Raw genomic sequence first — 21,462 nt, 5'->3', positions numbered from 1 at the left:
GGTGTGAGAAATGTGTGAAATGAGATCTTTAAAGATGCGCAGTCGCATGTGAGGAGAGAAAAATTACCCCTTCTTAAACATGGAAGCTGTAAATATATCTTGCTGTGTCCTGCTGTGTCTCCTGCATGCTCACCTAAGCACTAAGTGGCATCTGTCCCTAAAACTCACTGATCTCTATCTGACTGCTTATGACTCTTGTGCCACACTCATTATTTATTTGATGAAACGTCCCAGTGAAATAGAAGAGCCATTCATAAGCACCTGACAACAAACAATCATGAAAATTGCCTTTGAATTTCCCTAATTTGCTTGTAAGAGTCAGAACAATGGAAGAGAATAATTGCAGTTATTAAAAGAAATTGCTGCAGGCAAAATACAACCCATTTTAAAATTCAGATCCAGAAAAACAGAAAGGGGTGCAGATAGGAAAGCCCACCCAGTAAGATGCCTCACTTCCCTACCTCCTTTTGCCTGTGCAATGAGAGACTTCACCTTGCTGTTTTATTTAGCACTGTTATTTAGGAGGAGAATCAGAGCATTTAGTATCAGCACAGTCAAGCTGTGTGCGGCAGCGCCTCGCCTGGCACAGCCACTGAAGAGCTGCTTTCTTCCAATCGGCAAAAACATCCCTCTCTGGAAACTAAGTGTATTGGAAACCAGTAGGAGGAAAGCTCACTCTAGCATCAGCTACTGTACAGAGGGGACTTTAACTCCTCCCTGGGCATGAGGTAGAATTCTTGTGAAGCTAAGAGGCTTTTCAAAACACACCTGGCCTTTGGCATCACATCACCCCTAACAAGATTGTTTTTCTTTAGACATTTAGAGACAGATTTTAAAGAATTTGGATTCCTAGAGATGTGTCTGTAGAGCTCTGGGGATTTCTGTTGGTCCAGACCCAGCTGACTTGGTGCATGGAAAGAGGTGGTGAACTGCTGCGTGCCCTTGGCCAAACAGAAAACCTCCAAGCAATGGCAGAAACAAACAGGGCGCTGACTTTTGTGTGCCTGACTTCCCTGTGCAAGTAAGAGTCAAGCTCCTCAACCAGTTAAACACTGCAGCACTAAGCAAAGTGATGTTTAAGTACTTGTAAAACTTGTGCCTCAGAAACCAGATGGCATTGTAAGGGGAATCTGCACTCAATACAAATGGCATGCTTTTGTCCTGGACAATTCAATAGAGCTTTGTCCAGTATAACTGAGAACGGTGGTAAATCTCATCTCTGAGTACAAATGAAATGTGTTTGGCTCTCCCACTTTTGTATTAGAAGATAACAGAACAAAGGATTTCTGCAATTTGAGGGCATGAACCCTCATTTTCTTTCCAGTCCACCTAAATAAAAAAGAATTTCTTGTTGGCCTATGATCTTCCCTTTTGCAAGTCAAAGCCTTTTCAGTTCCTACTGCAAGTAATGGCAGTTTACTCACAATTTTTCAGCTGCATATGATATCCAAAATTGGCTGCCTTGTAATGAAAAGCAGCCTGCCAACACGGAGGTCCTTCCAAAGAAGCCTGCCTATTGTCAGAGGGGAGAAAGCAACTGTGGTAATGCTCCTGCATTGCTGTTTCACTTCATGCTTCGCCACAGGAGCAAAGCAAGGCAGCAGAGACCGCTGACAAGTGTTTACAGAACGTGCCTCTTTGACAAAAATGATTGTCAGGCAGTGACTATAATAAAACATTAGCAGGAGATAGTGGGTTTTCTTGGGTTTTTGTGCCCAGGCAGCTGGCTGTCTTAATTGCTCTGAAGAAATAGAAACAGAACTTCATTTTCTTCTCTTGTTATTTGGGGATGTAAATCATTCAACATTTTAACTCCATGACTCCCTGCCTAATTTTCCCTTATCAAAGTAAAGGTGGATGGAACTTCCTTTTACTTGCCTTGCTGTACACATTGAGTATATCCACTAAATATCTCTGCTTTGCATTGATTCATTGTGAGTAGAATTTAAACTGTATCCAATGGCCAGTATTTGAAGTTATTTGTCCAGGTAAGCCCAAAATATTAAATATAGTCATTTTGATCAGCATTATTCAAGTGAAGCTGACAATCTGTATTCATAGCAATTGAATGCTCTCAGGCACACGGTGGGATTCTTGTGGGTGTCCTGTGCAGGGCCAGCAGTTGGACTTGGATGATCCTTGTGGTTCCTTCCAAATCAGAATATTCTTTGTTTCTATTATTTTCAACAGCTTTTGTAAATCCAAACAGACTCCTCTGTGAACACTTGGGGAATATTAGTTCAAGTCTATAGCAGTCTGAAGCTGATTTAGGAATACTGTAATATTCCTAGTTCTTATTTCAGTTTGCTGAACTATTTTGTTGACTTGGATGTTTTCATTTTGTTTTGGTCTCATGGGTGGTTTTTATGGTATTTAATTTCCTTAAATATCTTGGCACAAATGATTTGACACAGCACGTAGGTTCAACAAATCACCAACAAAATGTTTCCTCTTTTCTGGATAATTCCTGTAGTTGTACAGATAGAAAGATAAGGAAGAAAGTGTGTTAGTCTGAGCAACTGTATTTTAGTCTGTAACTTTTACCCCCTCTCCTTTGTACTCTGGAATGGTTTTTCTGGAGTTATTGGACAAAACCATGTTAAAAGTGAGCAGAAGTAAATAATGGAAGAAGAATGTTGCAGGCAAAGATTCTTCTGTCATCCTTTCCATTTCTGTAAGAACCTTTGCTGATTTACTTGCCAAATGAAGGCAGACTTTCTGTTCTCTCTCACCTTCTTTTTAATTCGATCAGACAGCTTCACTGCGGAGCCGTGCACGTGGGAAAGCCAGACTGTAGACTCACACCTTGTTTGCAGTGCCTTCCCTGAATTCACTAGTTGAGTGATCCAGAGCTATTATTTGGAACTTCAAGCCACAGTTGGATTTGCTATGAAGCTGTTCAGTGCACGTCTTTCACTGTGAATGTTCCTGTGCATGTAAAGTGAGAGGTGCTAAAGGGTGGTGGCTGCTAAAATCCGCCTTCTGTTGTACAGGGGTAGAAGACAAAGCAGTGGCAGCTCAAACACAAGAGTAGGACATTTTTAGTTTCAGGAAGAGCAGTTCACAGTGTGTGTGATTGTTGTTAAAGCAAAGGATGGCAGTTTGAAGTGTGCAAGGGGATAGTTCACATAAATCTGTAGAAAATGCAGGGTACAAATCAGGCAAAATATTTCCCAGGAACCTTGTTGAATTTAGGGACTGCTTTGGGACACAAGAGCAAGCTTTGGACACCTTGGAAATTCTTATCTCATCTTTCATAGAAGTGGTCATTTCTATAAAAGCATATAACAAATATTTTACAGCAAATAAAAACAGAAAGCAAATGCCGCCCTCTGTCTCCCCATACTGATAGATTCACCAGATTCTCTTCAAAATTGCAGCCTAATGCATGTTACTGCTTCCACTGCACCTCAACCACTAAAAGTTACAGCTCTCGACCTTTAAATGTTAGGAATAATAAAATTCATTATTAACAAGTAGTCAATTAAAAAATAAATGCCCCTCTGGTAAAACCAAACAGTAATGTTTTGAAATACTGCCACCTTCTGATCAGTCTGGGACGGAGAGCTGAGTTATTAGGATCCTGACAAAAAAAAATTTTATCAACTGTAATAATTCAGGTTCTGATTTTTTAACGTTAGAGCCATGTTGCACCATTTGACTTGCAAGGCCAACTTCCGCTGAGACTACATCTACAGTGATGTAAGGAGAGGAGGAAAATGCAGTGTGATTTACAAGTGGTGGGAGAGAGAGCAGCAGACTTGTTTGACGTGAAGAAAAGCACTTAAGCGTATTATATGTGAATTTAAGGATTTACAAGCACAAAGCCTGTGCTTTAAGTTATATAAGCATTAAATGTGCTACAGAACTGCAGCTAAATGTTGGTGTGACCTGCACCTGGTGTGAGTCTTAGGGAAGCTGACTTCCCTACTCTCCTGTAACACCTGTCTCTGACATCAATGTGCCCATGAAGGGTTAATTTTTTTTACCATTTTACATTGTTAACATTCAGATGATACTTGTCTGCATACCACCTTTGTGTATATTTTAATTATCCAGATGGTGCTTTATGTGTCCTCTCCCATGTCATTACTATATTACTTAAACTTGGCAGTGATACATAGGAATAACTTTCCCCAAGCTGGCTTTTTCTTGCAAAGTTCATCCAATTTCAGCTTTCCCAATGTCCTTTGTGCTGTAGTAATGTACATTGTGTACCTAAATGGCTTGCATATAATTTTAAATTCCCTTGATAGGGAAAGCCAGTTCGACAAAGAAAATGTTTAAAAGAAGCAAAAATTGACACAAAAACTAAGATAATGTGACCTTAAAATTATCATTTCAAACTCTCCGAATTCAGACAATTTAGGTTCTTATATTTCCTTCAATTCACTTGAATTTACCCAGGTTTTTTGTTGGGGTCAAGTCAGGTGGGGCTGCCTGTATCACATTCCCACCTGTGGGATTGTTACGGACCGGGGTGATGCCAAGGTCTTGACTGCACTACTTTTTCCCAAAAGGGTGCAAATAAGATGTAGGCACAGTGGTTTTTTTCCCCAGTAGAATGGATATTTTGAGATGGTGCCTGAGAAAGAGACTCCCTCCTTGAACTGTTATTTGGGATGGTAACAGGACAAAAGCAAAGGGAGAGAGTGACTCATTTTGAAATCACAGCACTTCTGTCTTGTGAATCCATCCCATATTATAACTCCATCTTGGTAATATTTTAACTTATTTCCTGGTTTCAATCTAATTTTGGAGAGGAGGAATCTTGACAGTGCTGAATTTCTCCATGCTTTCTGAAATATGAGGTAAAATAGAGGATTCAAACCTTATCAGTACCCCTCTAAAGAGAAAGACTGAAATTTGAGCTCAGCTGTGTGACTGTACACCAGGGGATACACATGCTAGAGAGATGTGTTAAATGAAAGCACCCAGAAATATCAAAAACTCTTTTGCTTGTGTAATTACTTGTATGTTGGCTTTGATAAGTCCAATGCAGGTAAAGTGGTTGGGTTTAGCCAAAGCAGCAGAGTCCTGCAGCAGGATTTGTACTGCATTCTGGTAATGGCAGGTGAATATCAAACTGTTATGCACAGAGCAGAGTGCCCTGGACATGAAGCCCCTTATGACCTCCAAAGTGCCTTTTTTGTAATTACAAACTGAAAATAAGAACAGTTTTCTCATCAGAAAGCAGAATAGACTTGACTCGTGAACATTTAATGAAGCACGTGAAGCTGTGCTGTCATCCCAAGATGTGTATTTTCCTTGCTGGTTCCTAAATACGTTTTTCTTGTTTCAATTTAATACAGAACCATCTCTGCTGCTGAACAATAGAAACTTCATCTCTTCAGTTTCAAACAAGGGACTATCCCATAGCAGAGCATTAGAGCTTCTTCACAGAATCTGCTAAACGCGAATGACAAGCCACACAGCAAGATTTGATAGCAATCTGCAAGTGTTTTTAAAACAGATCTTAACCATATGTACAGTGTACCACTTCTGCTGTTGTATATTGAGCTCAGGAGAAAGCAAGTAACATAATTGCCTTCAGCAAAATTGTCAGACAAGGAAACCTTTTAAAACTACATAGAAGGGGGAACATAATGAAAGCCCTGGAAGAAAGAGGCTAAGAGAAGACAAACTGGCAGGGAACATTAACATATACTTTTAACTACTCTTTTCACAGAGAGACGAATGACCCAGAGGCTTGACTGCTGTAGCTCTTTTTTTCAGTGAAAAAATTTTGTATGTGCTGCTGTGTAGAAAAGAAATGCTTATTTCGCCTGTGTTATTTTACATTTCAGTTTGGACAAGCAAGAGGAAGCTTTATTTAGCCTGTTGAGTCCAACCCCACAGTAATAGAGCACATAAAACTTTCAAGAAATGAAAGGCATGCTGAACTCACGTTTCAGATAGTTTTCAGGATAAGTCCTTGGCTGTTATATCCATATGTCATAATAGACATAAATTATTAGAAATTATTTGCTACAGTGTGCAATCATATTAGCTCCCAGGGACCTTTTAGACTGGATTTATGAACAGAGATGTTTCCTGAATGTTTTTCCTAAGGAAACTACAGATTCCAGGACAAATCAAGTTTTGATGAAATAAGGGCTCTGGATTTCAATTGCTGACTGATACCTAAGGGGTAGTGAGTGCATCCTCCAGGGGCAATTAGGGATAACTATCTGCAAGGATAGTTCCATCTTGCAGCAATTCCTGCTGGAAGTGGGAGGATGTTTTTTGCCTTATGGCATATGCAGATGTTGCTGAGTAGCAGCCACTTTGGTTCTTCTCCTGCAGAAGTATTGTGGAGAAATGGCTCAGAAGTGAGAAGAGCTTTAAAATCTTCCATCTGGGTGAGCTGAAAGCTGTGAATCAAAATTGTCTTTGGGTAAGGGAAGGTGATAGTCTTTTGGGCCTTACTGGTTTAATGGAAACCTGCAAAACTTAAACAAATATCAGTTACTGTGGTAGTTGTAGTTGTATGCACCAAGGCTCTGTGCTATACTGTGGTTGTTTCCAGCTTTCATTTCCTTGTGGAAAGTGCACTTCATCTCATTTTTCACTTCAGCCCTTGTCTTCTTTTGTTGTAAAGCAGCACAAGCACAGCACATCAGGCAGCTCACAGATCATACGGAACACAAAACTGTTGTCCATCAGAGGTAGGTAGCTTGCTCTGAACACTGTAGATTTACTGTCCCTTTTCCTGTCTTTTTGAGTTGTCCTTGCTGTTTGAAGAAAAGTCTTGCATGAATTCATAAATGCTATCCAGCCTGTTTTCTTAACCAGATTCCAAGATCTCATTTGCCCCAGATGGGCTTGGTTGAGGAGTTCTGACTCCATATACCTCAAGACTGTGGGCAGCCTGAATCCTAGATAACTGTGTAAAATAAGAGCGTGCAAGACAGCAATGAGCAGGGCTTTAGCCCTTTGTCTGGTCTGTGTTACTGGAGCCAGTGCAGATAAAATTGTGACAGTCTGGCTTTTCCTAAGACTCTACTGTGCACTGCTTTGTGCTTCTAAGGGTGTGATAATCACAGCACCCTGGTCCTGAGTGGTAGGGGAAGGAGTCTGATAGGAAAAGCTTTTAGTACAGGGATGCGTGAATAGAGGAATTCCATAATTAACAATAATGACCAGCACAGGTGACATTTCTTTGTAGTTAATAGCTGCTGGTGTGAAAGGCCCCAAGGCAGAGCCTCAAGCTGCTAAGCTAGCAAGTGAACTGCCAGACTATTTGACCTGCAGTTCATTCCTAATATATATGGTGTGAAAAACCCAAGCAAAATGTTTATAAGCACTGCTTCTTGGGCTGTGTGGGAATGCCAGAAATTTTGTATTTGGGATTGAAGCCGTTTTCTCTTTTTGGCAATAGGCTATGCACCAACTCTTTAGGAAGATGGAGAATGGTAAGCATCACTTGCATCTTCCAGAGGAGAAGGAAATAAAGTCTTATGCACCTGAGAAAGCGTAAAAAAATTGTAGCCAAAATCTGCAGTAGGAAGATTATGGAGTTTTCCACCCATAGGGCCATGAAATTTGACCCATGATAAGTAAGTAGCTTGACTTAAAAAACAGTGTTGCTGAAAGAGGTGATTGCACCTGGGCCACCCCTTTTGCACTGTCTTCATTTCTGGAGATTCCTTCTCCAACTTTCATAACAAAAATGGATAAAAAAAGGGAGATTGTTCTGAATGATTCTGCAGGCAAGAGAAATGGGGCTTGTGACCAGGAAAAGGAGATGAGGAAGCTGTTTGCCAGCTGGACACTGCAGTGGTGGTCCTTGGATGTTGCTTTTATTGGTGATTCAGAGGTGGGTCATACTCAGCACATCTGGTCCTGATAATGTTTGGGTTTTTTCAGAGGACTGATTATAGTACTTCACTGTGCTGAACTTTGAGTAGAAGTTGTTCCCAAAGCCTTTTTTTCCAATTACCAGCTCACCATAAAATCCATTATTGCCCATTTTAAACACAACTATCGAAACCATTTCTCTCCAGAGACTGCCAAGGGAACAGCTATAGATGTTGTTTACTATGCTGAACAGAGTGAGAAACACTAACAGATCTACTGTAACAAGAAATAACCCATTATAGTAAGGGAAGACTTTGTGCTCTGAATTATATCTTTAGACTCCAGTCTGAAATACAACCTGCTGTCATGTTTTTGCATGGCTGGCAATTTTATTCTATGACACAACAGATCTCAGTGCAAATATCTAGGGCTTATGCTCTACTAAAAAATTGAACCTTTTGCAATGTAGCAGATGGGAATTGGATTGAAGAAGTGCACTCATTCTTGAAACTGGGTTTTATGAAGGTCTGCAGGCAGAGTTTTTGGTACCATCTTGTGCTCCACTGTGTCATCAGGTTTACAAAATTAAACCCCGTCATTAGTACTGGGTGTGTGCTGCCCTGAAACAAAAGCCATGGAACAAGTTCTTAGCTGGTATGAAGAACTACAACACCAGGCATGACATTTAAAGTAGTCCTTTCCTTTCTCAAATATTTGTCTCATACAAGGTTTGACTTCATATACGATACTGCGTTTTTAGATGCCAGTGGCCTCTTCTCAGCCAGCCCTGTCTCTCTCTGCTGTTCCATCTCATCAGAACAACTTAGACTCTGCCTAGGTTTCTTCATAAATTCTATTACCTTATTTCAACTCTTGACTTTTGGCACCTTGCTGAAATTCTTGTGGATTTTTTGACTGAGGGCATGCCCCATCGCTGTTGCACAGACCATTTTTGCATGAAGTGTAAAGCCTTCCACCTCATGAAGAGCTACAATTAAGTAAAGAAAACAGAGACTTTAGAAGCCTGGAGTTTTTGCTGAAGAATGTAAAGGTACTGAGATCACAGCCTGCCTGGCCCTTTTATATCTGCTTTAACTGCCCTCCAGTAACTTCTGAGTCTGTTGACCAGTTTCACCCAGATCTCACAAGGGAGACAGAGGTTTAGAGGAGACTTAGTTATAAGTTATATTAATAAAAATTCTCTTTCCTTTGCCTGCTATTATCTATAGGAAATCTTGCTATATGAATCACCTGTTAATGCATTCTAGAGAACTCACAGGAAGGAGGCACAGTCCCCATCTCAGAAAAACTTTTGTATGTTAGACAGCAGAGGTTCCAAAAAAAGAGACAAAAACCCATGGGTCTCCTTCTCAGAGTTTCAGTGCAAGCAAACTAAAACAGTTTTCCCTCCTCCTACTGGCTTTTTTAGTAGTGCCTGCTGTGAGGAAAATACCTCACGGAACAAAATTCAGTTGAAATGATAAAACACTGGCAAATTTATAAGCTGCTGAAAGTAAGATCCCATAATAGTCTGTTGGAGAACTTTACTTGGTGGTCTTGTAGGTGTTGGCTAACAAATGGGTTAATAGATGCCAGCCTCCATAATTCCAGATTGTGCAGTCACGTCACTGGGAAGAGACTCTCCCATTTCAGAGTAAAACTGCTGGAGAAACTTTGGTGTTTTCTGCACTGCACTTCTATTTTGGGAAGGAAGAGGTGTTAAAATAAAATTTTGGAAGACTTTTAACTGTGCTGCTATTAAGAGGAAGAAACCAAACATCACAAAACCAAAGAAAAGAAAAGCCGAGTGCAGTTGCTTTTTTTGCTGCAGTTGCAAGTGCTATTTGTGTTAGTAATGTTTGGCCTCATCACAAAATCATACTGTCATCATCTCTTGCATTCTCTCACTTCACCTGTGTGGTTTTTCCTGTGCCTCTATTTAGGGTTCTCTGTTTCAGAGAAACCCCAGCTATAAACCTCTCTAGCTGGAACTCCATGTGCTTAACAGTTGACATATCAGTTTGTTTCTATAGAGTGAATATTAAAATTAATGTAAAAGGCTAAACCCCAAAGACTAAATTAAAATAACCAAAGAGATATTACTTGCTGAAAGGAAATAAATGGACAAAATTAAACCATAGACCATGAATTAGATTTTCCATGGAGCTCAGCTTCTATTAAGCAGTTGTATAAACAGAGACACTGAAGGGCTTGACCTCTCCCTACTCCCATGCTTTTCTGTGGGAACAATAGGCATAGATAGTTTCAAGAGCTGGCCATTTTGCACCTTTTTATTTGCACTTGATTTACTTATCTTGGTTGATCATTAATTGATGAGATGCTGACAGTGGCACCTAGCACAGGTGGTGTGTGTGACGTACGAGAGCTTTGCTGACATGAGATAAGGTGATTGGAGGAGGTCCCCTCTAAACACCAGAGCTGACAGTGAAATGGGTCCATCAGCATCAGTGCAGTCTTAGTCTTGAATATTTCTGTCCCTGGTGCTGGCCCTAAAAGTTTTAGCAAGGACTGTAGTCTCCTTGAAAGGAATATATTTGATTCTTTTCCTGAAAATGAACATATAGCTTCTCTTTCAGCATCTCTTTCAGCTGAAACCCTTGATGGTTTCCACTATGATCAGTATTGTGTTAATGCACATCACATACAGTTATGCTTCATGCTGCAAGGGCAAAACAATGTCATAGATGTGCTGGGGACTGTGACTTAACTCCCAGGTGTTACGACTTTGTTCCCTCTACTCGAGGGGATGATAAGTCTCTCCTGTTCCTCAAAAAACAGCAGCCACAGCATGTGGGACTGTTTGGGTAGGTATGATCAGTTCCTGACGCTGTGAGAAGGCTATTGTGCTGCATGGATCAGATGGGCATGACCTGGCAGGTGCTTCCATGAAGAGTTCAGATTCTTGGGTGGTTTGAACTGGATAAGAGTAATGTATAGGAAAGCACAAGGTCCCTTGTTCCCTGTTGGCATGGCAGTAACTGTTAATTTCAGCTAGTGGCTTGGGAAGCAAAGAAAGCATGTTTTATTACCTGGTTTGTACTAGATGGGCATGAAAAAAGAGATGAACGTCCGTGATCATGCAGATTAAGAAATGCAAGTGCTGGGCAGCCTATTCATCCCTAGTCTCTCCATTCTGCCTACTTCCCAAGGTGTATTTGTGGTGGCTCTGTTGGAAATGGGTGTAAAGGTAAGCAGGGAATAATATCCTATAATCCCCCTTATCTCACTCACAAAAAGCTAATATCAGCAATAAATCAACCCCAGGTCATCTCATGCAGTGGGTAATTTTGTGCTCCCTAAAGAACTAAAGTGCCATCTGAAGTCTGAGGCTGAGCTCTAAGAAAATAGGTATTTAAACACATGGATAAATAAGTACCTTACCCTGTAGTACAGGCATCAGCAGTGACCAAGCATGTGAGCTCTGCTTGGCCTGGGGGGAATTTTTTTGTTTCTTGCATGTTAAATTTCCAGAAATGTCTCTCGTACAAAAAGCTGATGCTGGGTCTCTTATGCTAGAGAGAGCACTTCTGTTCTTATGGTGCTGAATCCCTGGTTCCAGTTACTTGAGCAGTTTGGCAGGTGTCTCCTGTGTTTGAGTAGTAATAATCAACTTTGCAGAAAAAATTAAAAATACTATTTCTGTGTAACTACTGCAGACCGTAACGTTTTTCTGACAGTGACTTCACCCAGTCATACACTTAGTGTGTCCCCAGAAAGCCAAATTTTCAAAAGTGATATATTTTCCATTAAAGGCTGCTGCACAGCAATGAGTTTGATTCCAGGTAGGCACATTATATCAAGCTTACCTTATTATAGATTGTGGTGGGAAAGGCACTCTGTGAAGATGCAGCTTACTAAATTATCTCAGTGAAACTGTAGGTGGTAACTTTGAGCATGCTGCCTGCCTGACCCAGTTGTTAATATAGCCAGTTAAAGGCTGATGTGTTCAGAGGAAGAGCTAATCTGTCTCATTTAGGAGGCAATGTGTCAGAGCTTGTATGTGATGTATCTGACATGGTGAGTGGCATGCCTGACTCGGCAGTTGAATAACATTACTCATTCTGGAATATTTCTTCTTCAACAGAGAATATAAACACAAGCACACATTTATATTTTTTTGTTAGTAGATGATCGAGCACATACCAGAATGAATCAATGCCATTTAGTATGCAGAAGGATTTTTTACTCTGTACATCATTCCCCTCACAGGACCATTATTTTACATATCAGTTACTGGGGCGTATTCAAAGCCTAAGGGAAACCACTGACTTTCAAGAGCTTCGGATCAGATCCTTTAAGCCAGCCCAGCCATTCAGCAGGCAACATCAAATATGGGTAAAATCTGTTGTGTGTCTTCCTGCTCTGCAGTCCCATGAGACGGCCCAAAGAGAGCATTTCTCTCTTTTCCTTGCCAGAAAGCTGTGCTGTATTTACTTTTGAATAAGATGAGCTGGGAAATTCAAGGCCTTGAAACTGATACAGTCTACAATTGTGCTTCCACCGTCTGTTGTGGTGTTGTTTTGTCTTTTTGGTGTTGTTTGTTTGGGGTTTTTTAATGCCTTAGTGCTGTATGAAAAAAAAATGCATGTGATCAGCAAAGCTGCCTGAAAGCTTTTTGGGCTCTGAGCACAGGAAAGGTTCTCAGCTTGTCAAAGAAGTAATTGTAGCTCCTTTCTGACCACTGCATACTCTACTATCTCTGCTGTAACTTAGTCTTATACCCATTCAGGGATCAGCACACACTCTTTTGGCAGCCCATGCTCTGCAGAACCACATACTTTTTCTCAAAAGGGCAAGAGATTTGGCAGCATTTGGAGGGCTGGCAGTGCACTGCTGCAGGCTGGCTGGTGCTCAGTACCATGGGGTGGGGAGTGGTGGTGCTGTCAGCATCCCCAGGACTGCACTTGAGACAGAGGAGTAACAAGATTATTGAAGGATAGCTCAGAGGGGAAGCAGGGCTGCCTCCCAAGTTGAGCTGGCATTCCTAAAGGAATCACAGGAGAGTGAATGCTTATCTGTTGAGTTAGCAGAATGCCTAATGGGAAGGGGAACCGATCATCTGATTAGCATTGGCACGTTATCCTTCAGCAGCAGATTGCCTCAGGCAGTGGGCACAGAGCTGCTCATCCCGCACAGGTTTCATGTTGCTCTGCTCCGTTTAGCTTATGCTTTGATTTGCTTCACTTATTTCTCATTTGGTGAAAGATAGAATCAATAAATCTTGAATACAAGTTGCTCAACAGAGGGTTGCACTATTTTTATTCTTTGTGCTGCACACCTGTCTGCCTGTGCTATTAGCATGTTTGCTCTTCCTGTTGCTTTCAGTATCAATAGGAACATTCTCAACTGCTCCTGTTTGTTTCTTTATTTTTATTTCTTTTAAGAGATAAGTCTCCACTGTGCAAATCTCCAACTGTGTGTGCTGTTAATGAAGTCACATAAGTAGCACCACAAGCCCAGGGCCTGCTGGTCAAAATGCTGTGGATGGCAGAGCCATTAATACAAAACCTAGAATCCCAAACATTGGTTTATATTACTCAGACCCTGTGCCCCAAGCTCCTTTTCTCTTATGTGATAAAACTAGTAGGCTTTTTTCTGATGACCACATAAAAAAAGATCTTAGAAAAACAGCCAAAATGCTGCCTGAAACAGCAGCTTGTCTCTTTTTTCTTGCTTGCAAAATCGTCATTGCAGCAGCTAAGAAATGCAGGCAATCATTCCCAAATTAAAGACACCTGTTCTTTATTAGTTTTGGATGAAACTAGGAATGGGAAACTCACCTTCACATTTATGGAGTGTCCTGATCTAAAATCCACACGGTGGTGAGACCATAGCACAAGTGAGATAATGCTGGTTGTGGGCCTTTTCTCTAAGGTTCTGTTCCCGAGTATCTGAAGCAAATCAGAGCACTTCCTCACATGGGAAAACATGTCTCAGGAAGAGTAATGCACAGGCTGTTTATCTACCTGTCTTGGACTGTTCACTGTGGGATGGGGATGATTTGTGATACTGTTGATTCTCCAGCATTTATGGAAGTGGTAGCGGAGAGCCCTCTTGAGTTCAAAACCTTCCTAAAATTTGGGCATAATGTAATTTGAAAGTGGTCTCTGGAGGTCTCTGGTCTGACCCTTTGTACAAAGTATGTCATATAATGCAGGTTTCTTGAGTCTTGTCCAGTTGAGTTTGAGTTTTTCCAAGAAATAAAATCCCACAGCCCCTCTGGACGCTTGTGTTAATGTTTGGTCTTGCTTAACTCAGGATAACTCTTCTGTGTTGCAGGATTAGTAGCAGAGGGGAAAACATAGTTATCAGATATTGCAGCTCTCTGGCTCTTCTACTGTCTGTGCTGAAGGGATCCAAGCTTCTTCAGGACCAAAGACAAATATCTGGGCTCGTGTCTTCAATGAGATCAGCAGTTAAGTACAGCATCCTGTACTCAGCCTGGTAGGTATTCAAATAAAATACACTCCAGTATTTTAAATAGTTGCAAAAGAATTTTATGGAGGCAGAGCACCCAAAGGAAGCTTGCTGTATCCTTTTAACTCCCCTGAACTACTGTTGTTTGCACCTTTGTTCCGAGTTTTATTAGACCAGTGGAAAAAATTACATGAAAGTAGTAGTTGGGTGCATTTGACAGCTCGGTGAAATAGAAACCTACCAACATGTGTTATGCAAAGACAGTGACTAACAATAAAAAATAAATGTTATTTATTTTATAGTATCTGCAAACAAACTGTGGATTGTGCCATCTAAAGTTAGGATTCAAAGAAATAGTGATGCTATTTTCAAAGAATTTATTAATCTGGATAATGTGTGTCCTTTAATGCTTCTGTATTACCTTTTCATTAAAATAATCAGAGTAAATCTGTGTGCAGCATAAGCTCCTCCTCTCCCCCTGCCCCAACAATAATCAACTTAAACCACAATTTTTAAGAGATAGTGATGTGGATTGCCTGTCTTGATAAACTGCAAATATGTCCATATAAGTTCAAATGTTGACTTCTATAACCTTGATTTCCCTTTATATTGGCAAATCTTTTAAATGGAAAAAGATTTATTTCTTTTAATCGACCAAATATTGCAGTTCAGTTACAACTGTTGCCTGCAGAGGTGAGCTGTAGTACTACAGACATTTGTCATGTGAGAGTTTGCTACAGCACAGAATCAGTGCTGAAAATGTTCGTGCCCACCATGTCTTTAGTGTTGATTTGAGACAAGCTTACCATAATTAATTTGCATGTGGAAAACCACCTCTCTGCCAAGACATAAAGATGATGATTTTGAGTTGCCACAATTACGTTATAAAACGTATTTATCCAGAAGCCTGCCTCTTCCAAAGCAGATGTCTTTGTAGTGCGTATTCGGTGTATGCCCCTTTTGCGGTTTCCACACTGTAGCTGCAGTAACTGACAGCTGAAAACATCATTGCAAGTCTGTCAAATGTGCTGTCTGCATAACTGGTGATAATCTAACTATTCTTCAGCTTCACATATCAAACTGCTGGGAACTGAAACTTCAGCGCCTGTTATTGGCAGCGGTAGGTGGAATTGAGTAATGTGGTTGGAGTGTCAAAGGCCAGTGGTGCTGACAGGAATATTAACCATAAATCAAACACAGCACAATGGTGGTGCTGGGCTGGAGTGAAAGGCAGGGTCTTGCAGCCAGGCTGCTCAGACCTTGCGTATGGGAATATTCCGACTGGCTAGCAGAAGCAAGGATTGCTAGGCTGGAGCTACAGCAATGATCCATTTAACTTAACACTAGGAAGGAATGATAGAGATGGAACAAGTGACATGTGAGATGGCTGCATGCTCTGCTGAGTGTTCCCGCCTGCCTTGCAGCCCTGTCACACTGCAGAGGCTGGTGAAGGGGATGTCTCATCCCTGGTTAGGCAGTGACGCTGCTGCTCCTATGTGGCTGCTGTTGTAAACATTTTTGGGTGGTGGCTGGGCTTGCACTTGCTGCATTTAAGTGGAGCTTGCAGGGCTTGATATTTAAAATGTCCTTGATTTGGAGCCAGCTTGTGACATTGTTTCTTGCAGCAAATAGTTCCCAGCTTGCAGAAAGGACCCTGCTGCCTTCATTTTGTCTGCTCCTAGCACCCACAGAGAGCTGAGCTGGGGAAGGGGGCTGGCTGCAGCCTCTGTGTTAGCAAATGAACCAAAACACAGGGAACTCTTGGTGGGAGATTGCACGGAAGTGTCTGGGTGCCTCATGCAGCCAATTTGCTTGACTGTTAACTTTAGCTAATGGCTTATGGTCCTTCTAAATGTCGCCATCATACATCCTGTTTCTTTTAGTGACTATTCCAGCAAGATGCTATGATGCCAAGCTTGGCCAACTCTCTTTTCATAATGAGGTCCTTGATTATTGCAAGTTTTAGGTGTTCTTTAAGGTCTGTGCGTTTGCCTTATGCTCTGTGTTAAACAAAGATGAGGCAAAAAGATGAAATGGCGTTGAGTTTTGGGGTAGAAATCCGGGTCTAGCTAGCTCTACCTGAAAACCCCTTGGGGAAGGGCACTGCAAAATTTTTTTTGCAATTATGTGCAGTTTCCCAGCAGGGAGTCAGCTAACAATATCCAGTGCAACCCAGCAAGCAAGAAATATAAAGCCAGAAGCTAAGCAAAATACAGAGATTTCATTATAAATTAGTGTTGGAAATTAGACCCAGGCTGTGAAATAACCACAATTAAAATTCAGAGAGCAGAGAAGAAAAAGCTTACCTAGTGACCTCTGCTTGCTGCACAGGGTTAGAAAAGAAGCTGTGCTACTTTAGTATTCTAGCATAATTTGCACATTACTGAAATTGTTAGGAAATTAAAGGAAAACCAAGGGACTGAATTTTAACTGATGAAGGTAGCCTACAGGAAAGACAGGGAGGGGCTTTTTACAAGAGCATGCAGTAGCAGGACCAGGGGGAATAGATTCAAACTAAAAGACAGTAGGTTTACATTGGATAGTGGAAAGAAATTATTTACTGTGAGAATGGTGTGACACTGGAACAGGTTGCCCAGGGAAGCTGCAGATGCCCTATCCCTGGAGATGTCCAAGGCCAGGTTGGATGGAGCTCTCAGCAACCTGGTCTAGTGAAAGGTGTCCCTGCTTATGGCAGAGGGCTGGAACCAGATGATCTTTAAGGTCCCTTCCAACCCAACCATTCAATGATTCTATGAAAAGCAGCATAACCCAGCTGATATCGAGGCAGATAAACTGATCTAGAAGAGCTAAATATGTTCCTCTAAATCAAGAGCTTCCCCTCTCACTAAGCCAATGTAGATAGAGAAAGCAAAGCAGCTTTTTTCTCACAAGTCTGTGCACTGAAACGAAATGATATGCCTCTATTCAATGAATATGAGCTGTTTAGGCATGAAGAAAATGATCTCAAAGTTAACTCCAGAGGGAGAGAGGTCCATAATAACTTAGATCAGTACAAAGTGATTTTTTGGGGTAATTCTTTGAGTTTTGAATTTCATTCAATCAATTGATTTTACTAATATAAAAGCAAATTATTCCCAGTTCAGGTTTCTTATGAACTTTAAAAACCTAAAATGCCAAACCAACAACAAAAAATAGTAGCAGGATTCTAACACAGGAGCTCCCAGGAAACAAATTCAAAGGCAGCCAAATAAAACGAGATTAAAATATACAAAATACTGCAATTTAAAAGAAAATCACTGAATTATTGAAACTGCATAGAGGAGATATCATAGCAGTACTTCTGATCAGCCTGATTTAAAAAACAGACTGTGCTTTTTTTTTCCTCTGCTTTGATGTCAGGAGGTGTATTGTAAACTTTAAATGATGTATGTAGTTCAATCAGATTGATCTGGAAGGTTCAAAGACATTGTAATTTTTTGAGCATTTATGCTTTATCCTATGTGATGGAAAGTATGTTGCATGTCTACACAGTGTAACCCTTTTAATACTTTGCTGTAGGACTGAAAACAGAAAACACTTTTCTGCAGAGTGACAAAATCAGCAGCATCTATAGAACAGCCCTGTGCTGACCTTCGCTGTTCTGGGTCCCTCTCGGATGCAATCAATGCAATGTCTCACCCACTCGGGGAGTGCTCTGCTCTCCCCAGTTGCTTATTTTGCTATAAATTTCCATACAGTCTTTGCAAGCTGCCTGATAATTGCAACGTCAGCTAGCAGATTTGAGCTCGAGGGCAGCTTCTGGATCCTTTGCTCTCTGAGCACAGATGACATTCTCACCGCCCAAGAGGTGCAGGGGGCTTGTGGTGACAATTTTGGTGAGGATGCAACATCCAAGAACCCTCCCTGTGCAAATGTGTTTCGGCAGAGCTGCTTCCACAGGACACTGATATCCCTGTGGTGCTCCACACATAGCAGGGGGGATGCAATTCGTGCTGCCAGAGGGGTTCTGTCAGTGTTGGCTTCTGAAAGAAGCTCACGTGTCAGCAGGCAAAAGGGTTGTTATTTCCCTAACGGGGCAGAGACTAGGTTTTCTATACATTATATGCTACTTAACATGGAAAGAGATGGTTTTTGTCCTGGCAGGGAATTCTGACCCATGCTTCTGGCTAACCGACCTATTTTGACAACTCCTGCCACTAGTAGTGAGTAGTGGTTTCAGGCTGTGATGGGTAAGTCTGAAATTACTTGCCTGTTATGTTAGGCATGCTAGAATTTGGAGCCTCTCTCTTAAAAAATTCTTCATGTAAGTAAATGAGATGGAAAATATACCATTATTTCCCTTTTACAGAAGGAAAATGGAGTTGCAGACCAAAGGAGCACTTTAAGGCCGGGTGCAGTAGATGGAAAGACAGCATTAAGGTGTAGCAGGCTTTAACAAATAGCTTAGGATTCTGTGCCTTTGCAAAGGGCTGATCTCGGCCAGGAAGAGGTTCAGAGCTCTTTTTCCAGTATAGGCAAAGCTGAATTCAGGAACTGTTGTAAAGAATTTAAATCCTAAAGATTTTCCTCTTCATTACTTGTAATTTTTTTTAGGTAGAATCTACTTAGAATTTCTTACTTCACCAAAAGTGCCACACACAAATAACGAGGCTTTGTAACTCTGCATCTTTTAATGGAAACTTTAGGTTTATTTTGGCATTTCTGTAGGGCTACTCGAAAGACTGCAGGATGGACCTTGATTGCTCAAGTCCTGTAGCAGAGAATAAACGCAACTGGCATAATTGCAGCTACACCTCTTTACACCAGCTGAAATATGTGACCCCTGATCTTTGATTACTCTGGCAGAACAGAGTGCTAGAAGGCAGGGATTTTTCAGTGGTCCTTTATCTACTTGAATTGTCTGGCCAGCTACAAGGTGCAGAGGCTGTAAACAAGGGACAATTGAGATAGCAAACCGATCAATTACAGAATATTGAAAAGATCAAGGAAATGGCAGCAATACTGCTAAAGCAGATATGGAAAAGCCCTTCTTGTCCAATAACCTCATTCTTGTGACAAAGATTATAACAAGATGGAAAACGGCACAACATGAATGCATTCTGGTGGTGATGATTGCTGTGAGAATTGGGACTGGTTTGTACTTCACCCACTCTGTCTCTCTTTCCTAGATGCTGTATCCCAGGCAACTCAGGCAGAAGGTGTTATATTTATTATTTCCCTGTCGCTTTTTATCTCTTGTAGTGGAAACCGACATTAAATTCTCTCCCCATCTTCCACTCCTTTAAACAAGCAGGGAAACATGACTGCATTACCTTCTCTTAATCTCCTAATTAGCCCAGCAGAATATATCATTTTCTTCTCTAACTGATAAGGTGCGTGCCATGGGTCTCTCAAGTGGCTGCTGCCAGCACATTTTCTGCCTCATCTTGTACAAGGGGCTGCCCTGTACTTATGGAGATGGGCTTGGTTTCATTTCCACTACACAGCAGGTTCAAGGCCTTAAAAGAGGCAAGATCTGGAGACTGCACAGAGAGCTTGAGAGATGGCAAGGTATCTGTCTGGAAAGGGTAACGCTTACCTCGTCTGTACAGGGTCTATTAGATGGCTAAAGGCCATAGTTAAAAATTACATATAAATGAAAGACATTTCAGCATATTGTAAGATTTCTGCTTTCAGCTTGAGAAATCCTTTTTCTTTTCTTCTGTATTGAAAAGGCTTCTTTGAGCCATTGAAAATGCTCTTTATATCCCAGAGGTTGTTAGCAGTAGGAGGTGTGGAGGGAGAATCCAGCTTTGGCAGTCACGGGATCAAACTTGCCCGGTCAGATCTATATTATTTTTGATACGTTGGTGAATGTTAAGGTCATCTGGGTAAGATCAGAGCTGGTAACTAACAATAAAGAGGTGACAGCTTCTTGCAGCTGCCTTTGAATGCAGCTTGTGGTGCAGCTTCTCTCTCTCTCTCTGTGAAGTTTAATGTTCCAGCATAAACCACTGCTGCTGTGGTGGCAGTTTCACCTGAAATAGAGTTTTAAAGTTTGCCATCATGCAACTTTCTGCTGCCATCTCCCAGACGACTGCGTGTGCAAGTGGCACACTCAGCTAAATAATGATATAGCTTTCATCTTCTCCTAATGGGCTCCTTTCCTTCTGCTTATCTCTGGTGTAAATCATCCATTCTGGCAAGGCTGGCCAGAGGACACAAGTCCAGCTAGGGTCACGGTGAAGGCTTCTTTCTCTTGTTTGTTGCCCCAAGGTATGTTACACCTAGTGAAGTCTAGTCTGATTTATTTCAGCCATCACTGCCGTCCACATGATGCTGCTGCCTGTAACTGAGAAAGTCCAAAAGGAATGGAATGGAAGTGTCAACAGCAGTCTGAGTCAACTCCATCTTCTCTGAGCTGGCAACGCAGGGCCGTGAGATCCAGGTAAAGTCACAACCTGTAAGTGCTTACCCTAGCTTGTGAGCTCCCTGCTGTCCTCAATCTCTGCTTGCTGCTCACTTCCAGGGTGCTGCAGTGGGAAGGAAATATTTGCAGCCTGGGACTGCAGCCGGTGCTCCTGGCCTGGGGGGACTTACCTGCTGCTGACTCAGGATCACATGTGAGCAGATAAGCCAAAATTGGATCCACACTTTGACAAAGATAGAGAGACTCTGCTCTAGTCTGTTAGCGTCACAAGGCGTAAAGCATAAGCAACTGCAAGTTTCAACACAAAATTTTAATTCCCTTTTGTTTTGCTCTCTGATCAACTTAGCTGACTTCCTTCATACTCCTTAGCAAAACAAGGGTCAGGATTTGGAGTGATAGGTGCTCCTTGGTCTTCATCAGTGCCCAGAGAGCTGCAGAGGACTCTTGCCACAAAGCCAGAGAAGTCCTCATTTAGAGGATGGGGAAGACAGAAATTGCTCTCCTGGTGATGAGAGGAGAAACAATTCCTTCTGCCTGACATTAAGTTATCCTTCAGCACTGCCCATATCAGGCAGGTCTGTCCCACTCACTGTCCCCCTCATTCATTTGCAGAAGAGTAGTTCAAAAGTCAGAGCTGCTGTTTGAGAGTTCATCTATCCCTTTGCTATTCTGCAGATAGGCCAAGACAACATCTTGTTAGTATTTAAATAAGCACATCTGTATTTTTGCATGAAATTCGCAGTCATTTAAGCCTCGTGTCTGGTCACTGAAATTACCTGCTCTCTAACTCGAGCTTTGCTTTTAAGCCTAACTAGAGTGTAACACTATTATGCAGTCATTGCCTCTCAAAGGAG

General features: G+C 41.5%; 1 long non-coding RNA gene across 1 annotated transcript in view; it reads left to right on the top strand.

Annotated features, from left to right (window-relative positions):
- The window catches only part of LOC116444339, a 399,973-nt gene that overhangs the window by 171,522 nt on the left and 206,989 nt on the right, over positions 1-21,462 (top strand). Inside the window, exons 5-6 of the long non-coding RNA XR_004240279.1 lie at positions 14,101-14,265; positions 20,495-20,626. This is a non-coding gene — a long non-coding RNA (uncharacterized LOC116444339). The remainder of the gene's footprint in view (positions 1-14,100; positions 14,266-20,494; positions 20,627-21,462) is intronic.

This window comes from Corvus moneduloides, chromosome 5 (genome assembly GCF_009650955.1).
Source record: "Corvus moneduloides isolate bCorMon1 chromosome 5, bCorMon1.pri, whole genome shotgun sequence".
NCBI lineage: Eukaryota > Metazoa > Chordata > Aves > Passeriformes > Corvidae > Corvus > Corvus moneduloides.
Note: the sequence above shows the minus strand (reverse complement) of the source record. Positions and strands in the feature narration are given on the sequence as shown.